General features: G+C 44.4%; 1 long non-coding RNA gene across 3 annotated transcripts in view; it reads left to right on the top strand.

Annotated features, from left to right (window-relative positions):
• LOC121682527 overlaps positions 1 to 16,774 on the top strand; it is a 47,486-nt gene that overhangs the window by 4,042 nt on the left and 26,670 nt on the right. For 2 of the 3 annotated variants that reach the window (XR_006022602.1, XR_006022600.1), the window contains exon 2: positions 2,464 to 2,555. This is a non-coding gene — a long non-coding RNA (uncharacterized LOC121682527). Of the gene's footprint in view, positions 1 to 1,546; positions 1,774 to 2,463; positions 2,556 to 16,774 lie in introns of those variants that run through there. The other variant, XR_006022601.1, reaches the window with a different exon arrangement.

Raw genomic sequence — 16,774 nt, 5'->3', positions numbered from 1 at the left:
TAGCGATTAACGTGGTAGGCTATTTTAATCTTGCACAGAGAACGCTCATCATGACAGCGTAGATTCAGGGTAACAGCCAACCTCGTAAACCCTTCATTGCTGTTAAACGGTTAGCTCAAAGTTATGTTTTTTTTTTTGTCAAAACAAATAAACAAAATATAATAAGTTAGCTTACAATAATACGAAATAAAACCTCCTTCTAAAAAGTATACTTTAGTAGCCTATATATTCACAGTGGTGGTTTAGCTTAGAGCCATTTGGCCTACTCCTGATCCACACACTTCTCTTTTTTAGGGCTTCTCAAAAAACTCCTGCAATAGTTAGGCATCACAGCAGAGCAGGAATATACATATAGGCTATACCAATATATATATATATACCAATGCCTGGGATATTGAACGTGTTAGGCCTACATGCCTTCAGAGTAGCTTGGTAAGTAGGCTAGGCACTTGTGCAATTTCTTTGAGTCCTCATATGTACGATTGTACTCAACAACCATAAATTATACAAGGTTGTGTAGCCTAGCCTAGGTTTTATTGCCTAGGCTGAAAGGCCCTATCAGGAAATCATTAAGTTAGTCAACATAGCCTACACTGTGCCTAATGTGCCTGCAATAGTGTGCTTGTTTTTGTAAATAATAAAGTTTTACAAATGTACAGTACCCCTTAAACCTTTGTTAACAAAACCTAAGAATTGCTGCCATCTAGTGTTCACAGAGAAGAATGATACAGTTCAACATGAGGTGGAATGGGGTAAGAGTAGCAGTTTTTATTTAGACTGTTCATTTTTGATTTAACACAAATGGTCAGTAGGCTAAATAAAACATTCAGCCAAATATCAGCCAGAATCCTAGCCTTCACCTGAAATGAACTGTAATTCTCACTTCACACTGACCCCAAATAAGGACCTTACTCTGTCAAAGCATTTTACATTTCACACTTTCAGTGTGTAATGTGGTCCAAAAGTAGTGTAATGCTTCAAAAAAGATGCGCTTGAGCTACCAAGGTGACCTTATTCAGGTGGGAAAAGAGTTATAATTTAAACAACAGGAAAGCTGTAATAGGCCACACATTCATTTGGTCCACAAAGACAATGCTGAACAAATGAGAAGGGATATCCTCTCTGAAATGCACATATTGTTCAGAAGAGGTGGAGCCCATCAATGAATGTGCATCTAAATCTCTGGGGCGACAGAACATTGGCCCAATCAGACGTTGAATTACTAAACCCTTAAAGCGTTTTGCTTGACCTCTCAGTGACATAATGACTTCCTCTAGTTACACTTTAAGTTTTGACAGGGATGCAAGTATTTTGCTTCAGAGAGGATTTCCCCCCCTATTCTCCTCTTGAAATTAGTCTACATCAGAGGGATCATATTTTGAGAAATAACAGGATCATCCTGACTCAGTGTGGCCAGTTTCCAGGAAATTCGCCTTAACTGACACTGTAAGTAAGGGCGTGTTTGTTGTTTTCTGCTGGTTGTCAAACAATGTCTGACAAAAGGATTTGATTAGTGGATATGTTTCAGCTGTCCAGCTGGCGCTCCTCTGTTGGGATTGTTGTGAGTGCATCAGTACAGGTGTGTCGAGAGGAACCAGCCGTCGCTGCATGCTGGGCCTCCACGGAAACATCTGTCTTCCTGTGAGAGCTGACCAGAGCTGCCCTCCTCAGCGTGAGGCTCTGAGAGAGAGATCAGCTGCGGGAACACAGGGCCTTCAGCCATTTCCTCTGCCATGAGCACACACCCATGCTGATACTGAGAGACACTACGGTGTACGTGCACGTGTGTGTGTATGCTAGATGTATGTGTACATGTGTTGATAGAGGTAAAAGCAGCTTTTGCTATCACTGGAAATAGCTTTTCTCTGGTATGATGTGGAAAAGTACATGGAAAGTACAAGCACTTTAGAAAAGCAACAGTGTATGGGGCCCATGTTTAATATAAATACTGGACGTAGTTAAGATTACATTTGTAGTTTTCACTTAATTTTGCCTCCCAAAGCCTCATGGTGAAGCCAATAATACATGTGCTTCTATGAGGAGACAAACCTTTACTTTTTATATGAAAAAATCTTGTTGACTGACAAATGTCATGCCATCCTGATGAACATGCAGGTTCTAAATATGTCTGTGCAATCTCTGCTTGGTGTTTCTGTGGCAGGCATTTGCTTTCATTTCCCTGGCCCTGAAAAATGTAATCAAATGCATGCAAACACCAGGAAACAAGAACCATGATGCATGAACAGCACAGGAATATTGAGAAACAAATGTCTTTTCTCTGTCCCTGCTGAGTGGCAGTTACAGTAGAATTAGAAACATTTTGTGTACATTGTACCTTTCATAGTTTTTATGTTAAGAATGTATTTAGAATCGCAGTGCTTTCCAGAATGCAAAGTGAGTCTAATTCAATTCATTCATTTAAATTCATTTCTCACAATTATTTCATTCATATTTTTTTCACAGAGCCTGAGAAGTTCTACAATATTACGGCTACCAAGCTCCAACAGGCACTGGATGTGTGTTTGAGAAGCCAGCCAGCAGTGAAATACAGTCAGGTATGGGCAATGATAATTGTGTGTTTGTGGCTGAGTTGTGTGTACGTGTGTGTGTGTTGTGTGATTGCACTCCGTGGAGTGAGGTCCAGTCTCCGGGTTTGCCTGTGTGTCCTGCAGTGTCTTGATGCGGTCCGGGCTGAGGTCACCAGAGAGAGTCGGCCCTCTAATGCACCGCCTGGATTTATTGTTTTAATTAAACACCACAACAGTTCATCATAAACTGTTTATGGAGGCTACTTGTCCAGCGCAGGTTTTTCTATTAGATAAAAACACACACACACACATACACACACACACACAAAAAAACTTGTTTTGTTTTTAGCACAGTCTTGGTTCTAGGCGTGTCTGTGATTAGCAGCTCTCCACCAGCTCACCAGCTCTGCCACAGTGTTTTATGTCTGTAACACACTAGGAATATTTTGACAGGAGTCATGAATATCTTATGTCATTTCTGAGCCACAGTTTCAACACAGCAGTGACTTGTTTCCTTCATCCCTTGAGCCATCTTTTGCTCGTTCTCTATGCGACCATTTTTAAAATGGCAACATGTTTATTGTATTTGATTCCCACTGTGTGTTTCCTCCATGGCACACACAGTTAGTGGCGTTGATGTAAACCTAGAGCTGACAGCTGTGTTCCTGCTGTGACAAGTTCATGTTCATTCCATGTATAATTCTCTCTTTTTTCCGCTCTTGGCAAAAATGCATTGCTCACTTGTTGTTGAATGAGTGAGGGGATAATGCACTAAGATGACAAGAGAGAGAGAGAGAGAGAGAGAGAGAGAGAGAGAGAGAGAGAGAGAGAGGGAGAGATATTAGGGATACACAGTCCATTTGACCCCCCAACAGTAAATAAATACACATGCCATGGGTTGTGCATTATTAATATCCATCGGGCAGTGCAGGGGACACCATTAGAGGTTAGGCCCCCGTGTTGGAGTGGTGCGGGGCTAATGTAACGTCTCTCCCCATCGTGGTACTTGGTCAAGTTGCATATCTATCTTCTTCCACATGATTTTATTAACTCTAATATCTACACTTCCTATTACCCCAGCTGCCTCTCATTCACCCCGCGCGCAGACTCGCCTCTCTAATCCAAAGTGACAAGCGATATACTTTCACTCACACATTACGTGCTAGCCTCGAGCAAGGGAGCCTGTTCCTTTGAAAAGGTTGGAATTAGGTTATTTCTATTGAAGTATTAAAGTAATACTTCAGTTTAAGCTATTATTTCAGCCCCCTCCCCTCCTGCTTCCCCCTTTTCCCCTGTCGGTGGGCTGAGGGAGTGATAGAGAGAGAGAGGGAAACAGAGGTGTGATTGCCGTAACCCTCTTATTGCGCCCACAGACTCCGGCAGGGCTGGATGACATAATAGCTCTGAGTGAGGGATAGAGAGGAAGACAGAAAGGACAAGTGCAATGTATGGAGGAGAAATGGAATAGGAAAAGAGTCCAAAGCAGCATGATTATGGGGCTCCTGAAGGCTGGAATACAGATACTTTTTTGTATTCACATATTGCATGGGGGTATGAAGAAGGAGGAGGTACGCTTAGGTCAAACTTAACTTTTCCACACAGGCCCCTGTGTGGAAAAGTTCTAAATCGATTGTCTATGTATTCTGTTAAGTAGGGCATTACTGTCAAAACTATGCTGTCTACTTAACATTGGCTATGGCATTGACATTTCTTATTGGCATGTTGGATAAGAACGTTATCACTCCCAAATGTAGAAATATCTGTAAAAGATCATCATGACAAGATGTATCTAGAGATCTCTCATGATCTATACTCTTCATCTCATGCTGTCAGTGCAAATTTAAACTCTGTCGACACATCTGTCAGACGCATCAAAAATCAAGCATTTCTGTCAAAGATTTGTCTCTGTGTGTGCATACGTGTGTGTGTGTGTGTGTGTGTGTGTGTGTGTGTGTGTGTGCATGCTGCATGCTGTTTTGCCGCCGGTAATATCTGTGAGTGAACAGGGAGAGGCCCCAGAGGAGTTCATGATCCAAACTCAGTCTGATGATGTCACTTTGAGACCTGGCAGCCTTCACTCAGTCGCCATGAAACCTGACATCAACGCCGCATCAGTCTAAACGCACACTTGTGTCACTTTTTAAACGCTCACCCTTGTACCTCCGTCACCCCTCCACCTCCGCTTCCACGGCACCACACCGAGCGAGACTGACAGCTGCCCCCCCCCCCCCCCCCCCCCCCCATCAGAGCTGCATCTCTTCCTCTCCTGTCTCCGCAGCTGTCACTCTCCAATCACTCCCGAGCCCTGATGATGACTCATTTGCTGCGGTGCCAGTGAGAGCTGCAGTTCCTCAGCCAGGCCAGCAGGCGGCGGTGCAGGGCTGTGAGTGGCCTGCCAGCCATTAGAGGCTGAGGCAGGGGCCGGAGTCAGGACGTGGTGACCTTAGACAGACGTTCATTTATCACCTCCACTGGCCAAAGGGAACTGCGACAGTGGATTTGGCCAGGCTACCTCCCTTGCCCTGGATCACACTGTGTGTTGGCCATATTCGTATGGCACAGTGAGATGGAGGGAGAGAAAATGACTAGAAAATAAACAGAGCCATATAGTTTTTCTTTTGTTGTTATTGTATTTTTTGCGGCAAATTGATGTGATCCATCTGACCATGTGACTTCTGCAGCACACTCCCTGAGTGACCACCGAGGGGCTGGAATTGCATTGTGGGTCTTTAGGCAATAAGGGACGATGTATGTCTTCCATTTTGCCCGGGAGAACAAACGAAACGTCAGCTCACCCACACCCCTCCCCTCCGCCCAACACTCCTTCATTTTTTTCACATTCTTTCTTCCTAAAATATGTCCTCTTCATGGTGGAAGTGTTGGCTCCTCGGCGGGCATGGTGCTGAAAACATTATCTTCAGCTATAGCGTGTGTGTGTGTGTGTGTGTGTGTGTGTGTGTGTGTGTCTTTGCGTCTCTCTCTTTATCCGATTTCCGGCCCTCTCTGGTGTGATTTCTCACTCTGCAGAAAATGTAACAGATCTCTCTGGAATGCCCCTGGTCTGTTGTTTTAAGAAATAGGCTTAAGTAAATTTACTTTCACAATTTTAGAGTGGTAATAGGCTTTGGTGTAATGCACAGACTTTCTTGTAAAATAGATTTAAAAAAAAATAAAGTTTCAAAAATAAGTGAAAAAAAATAAGTTTAAAAATGTAACTGACAGTCAGCTCTGGCCTAAAGTTATTTGTTATTTGTTGATTTGACAATAAGGCAAGAGTATATATGTTAATTAACCATATTTGCTGTCGTGATTCTTCAGTGATACATAAGCAGGAAGTCCTCTGTAATGTTAGGTTATGTTGTTTTGTTGTGTGGAATTTGCCATTCATCTGCTCTCCGTGGCCACCCTCACAGAAAGAATTTGTCCAGATGGTGGAAACAGATAGTGAGAGCTAATGAAAACTGAAAGAAAATGATAGCAGTTGTGCCATGCTAGCATCGCCTGCCTTCAACTTGAAAAATAGGAGATATATATTACAGAGTTTTATCTTTAATAAAAATGGGCATCTGGTCATAGTGAATATTCTGGCACTAATGTCATGAATGAAATGCTAAACAGGAAACTGGCTTACATACTGGAGATGCAATATAATTGTGCATCTAGAATATAGAAAGTTCACCGCAAAATATTAACTTTAGATCCATTTAGTAAATCCCACTTTTGAAGAATTGTTGTTTATTTAATTATTCACTCATTGAACACAAAGTGACCAAATCAACAAAAAATGTTGATTATAGCTATTCTGTTTTTGTTTATTCAGGCATAGAACTATTTTCCTGTGGCCAGTGAAATTAATGGGTTATCGATCAGGGGATAGTTGGATGAAATAAGATGAATAAATAAATGAGTGAATAAATAACAGTAAGGTCTAGCTCAGGTGCTGCTAATATTCCCCCGCAATTGTGTGTGTCATGCTTTGCAGCTTCCATTTCTCACCGGTCATTAATGGGACTGTGCGTATGCATGGGCTGGCTGGGCAGGTCTTTGACCTTAGGGCTGGGTTCAAATGACACTTGTTAGGGGGGAAATTACAGCCACCTGCCGAACAGACACAAGTGGCTCCGGTGTCCCCACATCCCCTGTTTCCATCTGGCGCATTGGACGGGCCATCAAAGCCGCTTTTGCACAATATAAACTCCTCTATCAAAGATCAGGGTTGACATTTCGATTTAACCCGCTTGGTCAAACCTCCGGAAAATACACACACACACACACACACACACACACACACACACACACACACACACACACACACACACACATGCTGAGAGTTTGCTTTCTACTCCTCGCCGGATTTGCTCTTTAAACCAGCACTTCAAAGCCACTGCCTGTCCCTTTATTTGGTGCTGTGTCTATAGATTGTATGATCAGGCTAGGGTGAGAGTGCACAGCCACAAGTACACACATACAGGGACACACGTACAAAGACGCATAGGACATAGACACAAAGAGAAGCCTTTTTCTGTTCCCCCCACTGCGTCATCTCTGCATTCTGTGCATTCTGAATGTAAAAGGTAACGGCACAATGGCTTGTCACAAGTGCACATGTGTAAAATCTCCAAACTCTTCGATAGGAAAAATGAGATAATAGTAGAGCTAACATTAAAACTAAGACAGTGGGCTGGAGGTGAATTGATGAGGTGTGTGTTCAACTTATGATGAGTACGCTTGCCTATGATGAAAACTCTGGCCAGAGTGTGGAAAGTTGTGCACTAATTGAAATTTTCCGGAGGATCTCTTTAAATAGATATCATTAACACATGGGGACAGGATCGGTCGGCTAATAAACATTTATTTATAGCAAATTATTGCCTAATGTATCAAATTAACAACATGCAGCAACTAAGATTTATACATGATGTTAACCACATTTATTACATTTACTTAAGGTATTCAGCTGAGCACATTTTCGTATAAAACAGCTTTTTTATAGATTACAGTTTATGATAAAATATGTAAGATTAACAGCTCTCTGTGTGTTTTTGTTTGGGTGATTTATGGGGCCTATAAAACGTGTTTATTAGACTGGTGGAAATAATTAAATGGTAGAGTTTTAAGTGCAATATTCACCTAATGTAAGGAAAGAACGTGCAGAAATATAGCCCCGTAAAGTGGGAATTATCACCCAAGTCAAAGAGTCACAATATTTATCGCCGTAAATCTGCTCTTTAAATTGTCCTGCTTACTTGGATAGCCGAGTGATGTGGCTTTTGTGCTCGATAGCATGAGATAAATGCTCGTTTGAAGCGTCTCTGTTGTTTTTCCCAAGCCTGCTAATTTGTGGTAACCTTTAAAACAAAAAGCAGAGGACACTGACTGAAAAACTTGACAGAATCCAGCGTGCACATCTGGTTTTGTTGCCTTCTGCTGGTGTATCAGTTGGGCAATGAAAGGTGATACTATGTCAGGAAAAATGCTTAGCTGCACACACACACACACACTTCACTTGGCTCAGTGATATACAGTATGCTGTGGTCAATGCAAGGCAAATGCTCAGACTCATCCTCAGCTCACATGGAAATTCAGCAATGGCTCTGCAAAATGCTCCTGGCTTTACTGTCTAGTTCAGCTGAATAGCTTAAGTGGATGCCTAGTGGTCACTAGTTATGTGTATGCGTATCCTCATGTGATGATTGCGGGGGTATGAGCTATGCGTACTCCTTGGTGTGTTGTAGACAGAGTCCTGCTCCTTCAGCACCTCCACACCCCGGTGGGGACATTTCCTCTTTCTCCCACGCCTTGCTGGCTCCTTTCCACCCAGAAACACAGCCATTATGAAATCCTTCCTCTCTGGAAGCCAGCCTAAAACACTTCCCTTGATAAAAGCTTTGTCTGTGTTGTGTCGTGTTGAGTGTGAGTGTACAAAAGTGTGTGTATGTCTGTGTCTGTTTGTATGTGTGTGGTATATATATCAGTATATATATGTTCATCTGTGTGTGTGTGTGTGTGTGTATGTGTGTGTTACAAATCAAAACAAAAATGAAACAAACAATTAATGCAATCTCTCAAAAGTTGTCTTCTATGGCTGGGTCCAATGTACTTGTGCTTGTAAAACATATTACACACACCTCGTGCTGCACAGTTCAGCCTTGCTCTGGTGTCGGCAGAGCGAGCCCTCTGAGAGAAGTCTGCGGTGAGAGATCAGTCCAGCCTGTGTTTTGGGGTGGATGGGGGTGCATACTACATGCTTAATATTTGATTTCTGTTAGGGCCCGAATAGGAGACCTCTTTCATGTGACTGCGAGCAGATCTTCCTCAGGGGAGCTAGTGTACTTCACAGAGACATGGGCAGAATGAAAGGGAGCGGGGGTTGGGGTCACTTGCCATCATCAAGGGAAATAAAAAAAAAGCAAATATTCTTACAAATCATCCTATATGGTACTCAACTGGATTCTTAGTGCCTTCGCCCCCAACTCAGACCTACTGAACATACAGGCAGTTAGCATGTTAGGTGTGCTAGCCTGGCTGGCTCTCAGTCTTTGATCTCTGCAACAGTAATCTAGCTTTAAGGTCCCCCCGTGAGATACATTAGAACATGCTCATTTTTTCCCTTACCTTCAGTTCAGTTAATGTAGTAAAGAAGTATAGCAAACTTGCCATATACTATTGGCCTATGTCCTTACTGAATATGTGTTGGCTTTTACTTTTTTTTTTTTCTAATGAAGGACATTTAATATGACGTGTTGAATATTTTGTTCACAGCAGTACTGTTTTGATGTGCATCATGAGTGATATCTGCTTGACCAGTGGCCTTTGCTGTGGCCGGCGTGTGGAGTGGGTTGTGCTGAGCTGCACTCCTGCCTCCGGTTCTCCCTGGTCTCGGCTGCGGCTCACCACACTGCACTTTCTGCAGTTTCCCGCTCTCCAAACAGGCTCTGCTGTTTTTGGGTCAAGAGGCACAGCAGTTTGTCTGTCTCAGGGCTAGCAGAAACAGATGTTTATTTGGTAAAAACTCAAACCCAATACTGCTGGGAGCTTGGGCGAGATATATTTATAGACAAGTGTGCCGCACAATCAAGAAGCATTTGTCCTCAAGTGAGGAAAATATGGTTTCAGCAATATTCGGTGGCACCCAGTGAAAGTAATGATTGATTATAGCCAGAGAGAACACTTTGTACTAATTTCATCATCGCTGGGTGAGGGGAAAAATACGACAGGGCCACTTCTGTAACAAACCCACCATGTTTCTCTCTGTCTGTCTTTCTGCTTTCTTCATATTTTTTTATATGTGTCACAGAAAATTAATGCAATTAACTTGCCCTGAGGCGTATTGTTGAGTCTCAAGTTTGTCACACTGCAATTCTGTTATCCCCTGATGAAAACACACTCACACACACACACACACACACACACACACACACACACACACACACACACACACACACACCTACACACACACACACACACACACACACACACACACAAACAAACACACACACACACACACACACACACACACACACACACACACACACACACACAAACACACACACACATGGCACAGGCACACATACAAGCACAATTCTTCTCCACTTCTCCTGTTATAGGATATTCCTCTGTGCTTGAATGTCTGGAGGAGTCAGTAATGTTGCTGTCATTGCATCCATTCCCATTTGAGCTCTTAAACTTGACGTGGCTGTCAGCCTGGCTGAAATCATGCTTAATGTGTCTTAATGAGTAACTCTGACTGCCACTTCACTTTGGCTATAAATATTTCCATAGATCCAGCCCTCGCCTCCTGTCTCTGGCACAGCAGTAAACACACTCAGGGCAAATAATAATCACCACCGCAGACACAAACATCACACGGCCTTATTGAGAGAGATGGCTCTGTTTTGAGTTTGTATTACTCGCCGCAGCTGATGGCCATATTTCCATAGGTTTGACAATGATGCAGTGCTGTCAAAAGCTGCTGGATTATATCAAATGAAGTATGTCAAACAATAATACCAGCCTTTATTGTGTGCAGACTTTCACTGTCATAGCAACAGAATAGCATCGTGAGGCTCCACATTTGTCATCTTGTCCCTGATATGAGCCATTCTGATATGACTTTCTTCTTAGAGGTGACTTTTTTCATCTCGTAAGTGATGTTGCAGCTGATGTTGTGTGATGGCAGGGCACATGGTGTGTGTGTGTGTGTGTTGTTGAGGTATGTATTCATGTGTGTGAGTGTGCTGAGGGGGGTGACTGGGTGTACGCTGTTTTATGAGCGACTGATTCGGGAGACTGATGTGGCTCTCCGTGCTCGGGCTGACCCCAGACAAGCCGCCCTGACCCCATTAGCTGTGTTTATGAAGGGTAAACAAAGCCCTGGAGTCCATTAGCTGAGGAAATGCACATGGCAACGTCATTCATTTAGACCTCCCCCACCCACCACCCTCCACCCGAGCCACCAGTCCGATGCGGGCCTTTTTTAATGGTCAGAATGAAGGAGGGGAGCATTCCAAACGTGTAGGGTTGTGGTGGACGCAGCGGCAGTGGCCTGGTCCTGTGGTCACCCTGTGACCCTTTTGTTCACTGTTGCACTCTCAGCACTGCTGCTGCCATCTGTGTGCTGGTCCTCCCTCTCAGTCCCTGTGTGTGTGTGTGTGTGTGTCTGTGTGTGTGTCTGTGTATGTGTGTGTGTGTGTGTTTGTTTGTGTGTGTGTGTGTGTGTGCGTGTGTGCGTGTGTGTGTGTAAAACACTCTCTCTATGAGAATGTGCTTAATGAGTGAGATGCTATAATACGGCATATAGGGCCTATTCGCAAACACCGCCGCGGCCATATTGTTGATATGACATTCCTGTGTCATATGCAAAGGATGGTCATGAAAGATAAATCAATTGTTTACATTTTTTTCCTGAACTTGGTAATGAATTGTTGTGAATACACTATAAAAGCATATAATGTGCATGCTTACTATAAAAATATATGGCTGCTATATAGGCACTGGTTTAATGTCGTGCCAAGAGGTGCAACAGCAACCATAGCAAGTTTTCTATAATAGATAGTAGGTGCTCATTACAGCATGAACCTCTCACCCTTGACCTCTGAGGTCACACACCTCATCACATGACTCCACCCCCAGTAATGCTGGCGGAATCTTCCGGATTCCTCTTCCTCCTCTCCGATGCATCCCCAGGTTGAGAACCAATAGTCTCTGGTGGGCTCTAAAATAGCTGCTTGTAATTACACTCCAGGAAGCACAATATGTAGGCCACAGCCCAACTATTGGGTTTAAGTTTAATTAGCATTTAATTACAGCTGCTGCCGCTAAATGGTTAGCCTGTCGGTAGGACTGCGGGAGGACCTTCAAGCATGTGCTGTGGCCTGATTGGTGGACGAGAACAAGCATCACTGGGAGAGCGCAAGGTTCCAAGGTGACATTAATGCCAGATGTGTGTGTTGGTGAACAGAAAGGTTCATATTCACTAGGGTACAGTGATTTAATGAATTTAATAACGGTCTGTTTCAATGTACCTGTGTGTGTGTGTGTGTGTGTGTGTGTGTGTGTGTGTGTGTGTGTGTGTGTGTGTGTGGGAGAGAGAGAGAGAGAGAGAGAGAGAGAGAGAGAGAGAGAGAGAGAGAGAGAGAGAGAGAGAGAGAGAGAGAGAGAGAGAGAGAGAGAGAGAGAGTGTGTGTGTGTGTGTGTGTGTAATTGTGGAATGAGAAATACATATTTGGTGTGTGGTGTCTGGTGTGACACAGTGGAGTTCCTGTTATGGAGTTAAGGTCACACCTCCACGCTTCAAGCCTGGTGACAATTTGAAAAGAATGACACAATTAGACTCTGAGTCTTGACTCGGCTGTGTGTGTGTGTGTGTGTGTGTGTGTGTGTGTGTGTGTGTGTGGGCATGTGTGTGTGTGTGTGTGTGTGTGTGTGTGTGTGTGTGAGAGATAGAGAGAGTATTGTGTGTGTCACAGGTTCAGAGCCGAGCGTGTGTGTGTGTTCCATTGAGAGCTGCATGTTGAAGGGGGAGCGGGTGATGAGACGTGGGTGTGTGGGTGTGAACGGTACAGGAGAGACAAAGGGTGCTGGAGTGAATGTCATTCTGGAAATAATATAAATTAATTGGCTGGAGCAAATCAGTGTGGAAAATCTGCACAGCTAGTAATTAGGTTTCAGATTAATGCTGACTTAAATCAAAAAACTTTTTTTTTCTCTTCTCTTCCATGTATTTTTCCCTATCCCTTTTGCTAATGCTTAATTTGTCATGAGAAAGGTGTTTTAAAAGGGCGCCTAAACCTTGACTTTAATTGGGGTGAGCAGAAAGCCGCCAGTGCATTCTGGGAATCTCAATCATATTGAAATCTGAGTCATTTTTCTGTTTCTTTCATTTCTTCTGTTTATGTGAGAGAAACATTTTCTGATGATAGCCTCTGCTGATGAAAGAAGGCTACAAGTTGAAAATAAATGTAATGTTGGGATAATGTCAAATGGTCATAAAACAGGTCATCTGATGACATGGATCTTGTCTTCTAAGATTAAGCAATGAAATTGAAATGGTTTTTAAAATATGGATTGAAATGTGGTTGAATTATGTGAAATTATTATTGATGGAGATATCAAACATTAAGCTAGTCACGCCTTTACTAAGATATTGTACTAATATTCAATACATATTAAGTAATAGATTCAATTAGAAAAACATGTTTGTCCTTATAACCTGGAAAATTGGGTAAAAATGTCATATGAAAAATAGTATGAAAAACCCCTGAAACTTGATTTGTGTGTGTGCGTGCATCCGTGTGTGTGTGTGTGTTGTATGTTTAGTATGTATGCGTGTGTGTGTTTATGCGGTAAGAATTAAGATGAGAGGGGAAAGGAGTGTGTGTGTGTGTGTGTGTGTGTGTGTGTGTGTGTGTGTGTGTGTGTGTGTGTGTGTGTGTATGTGTGTGTGTGTGGGTGGGGGGGGGGGGGGGTCTTTGGCCTCAGGGCACTGATGCCTAGTAATGCGTGAGGCATTATTCACTTCAGACAGCGGAGAGGTGAAGTGGCTTCAGTGACACATATGCCAACAATGTGACTGACATGAACCCCACAGAGCCACACACACACACACACACACACACACACACACACACACACACACACACATCCCCACACACACATGCACACACACACACATGCACAGAGAGAGATGAAGAGAGAATCTGCCCCCCCCCCCCACTATCTTGCTGTTCTTTCTCAGCATTATGTTGTTTGTATTGCAACTTTAGTATGTGAATGTGTATTGCATTGGTGTGTCAATACATTCACGTCACATTGGGTGAACACTTATCCCAACTGCAAATATCTTGTTTTCCTTTCTCAATGCAAATCTAGTTTTCCTATTGTACTTAAAGGGAAAATGAGGGCTAATGTGTGAATGACATTCTGAGGGAACGTTGGAAGAGGTATCAGGGACTACCTCCATTGGCCTACAGATGGCAGTCTAAACCATTACTGCATCAGCAGCACCACCATGTTTCACTCTCTACAAAGGCAATGCTGTAGCTGCTCGTTGTAGAATTCCACTGGGTCTGCTTTTTCTCTCAGACCTCAGTATTTCCTTTATATGTGTATGTTTGTGTGTTTTGAGTATGTGTTTGTTTGTTTGTGTGTGTGTGTGTGTGTGTGTGTGTGACAGCAATAAAATCCCTACTGCTGTTTTCCTCATGCAAGTTTAAAGCAGACATATAAAAAAAGCAGAAAGACAAGCACACAAAGGATGACAAATGTAATTTTCAAATTTGCCCACGCTCCCTTCACCGCACCCCTTTGAACCGCATATCAGAACCCACTCTGTCCTTCACCGGTGCCAGTGAAGTAAAAATAAAGAACGCCGGGCATGAGCTAGGGGTCTGTTTGTGCTTCACACTCATCAAGTCCCAGCATTTGCATGGCCTCTTCACAAACAGCTAGCATCTGAATCCCTTTCCTCTCCTCCTCTCCTCCTCTCTTCTCTCTTTTGCCTCTCTTGCTCTCCTCCTCTCTCCTCCCTCTCCTCCTCATCCCCCCCCCTCCTCTGCTCCAATGATCAAACTACACAGAAAAAAAAGAACATGTGTACTATTATTCTTTTTCAAATGAAAGGCCTGTAAAACACTTCATTACATTTGTTAGCTGGCTTGAGATGATCTCGGCTGACGTCTGTGGCGTTTGGCCATGACGGATTATCAGATTGCATAAAAATCAGCCCCGCAGAAGCTCGTCCGACGCACACCCCAAAAGAGAAAGACTGCACGTTTCTCCCTCCCTCTCTCTCTCTCTCTACTCTCTCTGTCCTTGTCTCCATTTCTCTTTCTCTCTGTCTTTCAGCAGCGATTGGAACATTAGTTTCCTATATTTTTGTTGAGCTTCATTTGCCGTCCGTGCTCTAGTGTAAACAGTGGTGGATGTGGCAGGCAGGTGACACTAAGGGGACTTTAATCACGCATCTCGTGGTGAGAGAAGGGGCTCGAGAGGGGAGAGGGGAAAAAAACAAAACTAAGAGAAAAGCTTCTGATGTCACACTTGAAAGCGTTGGTAAACATTTGACACCCTGCATCTTGGCAATAAAAAAGTGCACTCCCCTTGATGTCTCCGTGCGGATCATAAATGGTTAAAGTCACATCGCTCCCTGTGCTCCGGCGCCGGCCTCGGCTTGTCAATCACGCCGCGCACTCTAATGCCACTTTGTAGTGGCACCAGCGCGTGAGCCGGGAGAGAGAACTTCCCCCCTCAAAGAAGAGGCCTCGCCGCCCTGGAGAGAGAACACTTCATCCAACAGCGGGCCTGCCAGGGGACCACAACTGGACCACAACTGGACCACAATGGACCACGCTCCTACCAGCCCCCTCAGGTGGACCGCCATGGACAAACACATTGAAAAACAGCTCCCATCAACAATCAATTAGGCTCCTCTCTCCATCAGGGCGCCTGAGCAGAGTCCCCCCACCTCCAGGAGCTCACCTACCCCCCCCCCCCCCCCCCTCCTCTTCCTCCTCCAGGCTCCTGCTCTTCATCCTGAAGTCAATCCCCAAGAAGAGCAGTGGCGTGTAAGGGAAGGACAGTGGTGAGAGCTGGGGACTGTAAGCGATAGGGCCGGGCGTGTGTGTGGATGAGTGGGGTTTGCATATTCATAGCAGCAGAGAGGGGACAGATAAGCTGGGCCAATCCCCTCACATTAATTGAGAATGATGGAGAGAGGGGAGAGAGGGATGGAGAGAGGGGAGTGAGGGATGAAGAGAGGGGGGAGAGGGATGGAGAGAAGGGGGCGATAACCCGGGCCTGCCTTTACGCATTAATTGAGAGAATTAGAGGGATGGCTGGCCAGAGAGACACAGCCTTCCTGGCACAGACGGCTTGAGGAGGCTGATTGACACTCTCTCGCTGCATCTTAACTTTGAAAAGTTTTGGAATGAAAAGTGAGTGAAAAATGCAGACACAAGAAAGATACTGCGGTGACTCTGTATGAAGCGGTCACAGTAAACAGATGGCCCCACACACCAATAGGAGAGACCAGTGTTCATATGCACTCTAGTATCACCCATGTTAAGGACATTCTCCTGTGATACACATCAGTTCAGCTTTTTTTGCAGGTACAATAGCACAGAAGCAATCTCTCTGCCAGGCTAGCTTCAGTGTGTCTCAGAGCTGGACACTGTGCTTGCCTGGGCTCTTGGTCTCGGGGCCCCTCCATATTGACATCCAATTTGTTTCTCCATTTTTTGGGCCTCTTCTCCCTCTCTATCTGCGGCTGATCAGTGAAGATTGATGCGTCTGTTTGTGTCGCCGGCCCCGACCTCCATCAGGGGGCCCCAGGAGCTGGCCGTGCGGCCGATAGTGGACGCCGGCATTTGAGTTATGTCCTCCGACGGCCGAAACGGAGCGACGCGATGGGATTTCACCTCAGTCTCAGCCTGGCCAAAAAAAAACAAAAAAAACAACAACAACCAGAGAAAACTACAGGAGAGGGGGTGGGACAAAATGTACAAGAAATGAGATGTTGGCAACAACATGGCTGACACTGTGCTCATGGTACAGCGTGTGCACGTTGGAAGGACGTGGGGTGTGTTTCTATAGAGTGCTAATGTGGGGCCAGGGACCTACAGGTTATTTACACTAATTGACGTACATGGGAGCATACAAGCCTGCCACCTAGTGTGGGTAGATGCCTTGTTTACTCCCAACCGCAGGTCATGCATTTTAGAGCGCTCTCATTAGCCTACTCTGTGATG

This window comes from Alosa sapidissima, chromosome 14, assembly GCF_018492685.1.
Source record: "Alosa sapidissima isolate fAloSap1 chromosome 14, fAloSap1.pri, whole genome shotgun sequence".
NCBI classification, from domain to species: Eukaryota; Metazoa; Chordata; class Actinopteri; order Clupeiformes; family Clupeidae; genus Alosa; species Alosa sapidissima.
Note: the sequence above shows the minus strand (reverse complement) of the source record. Positions and strands in the feature narration are given on the sequence as shown.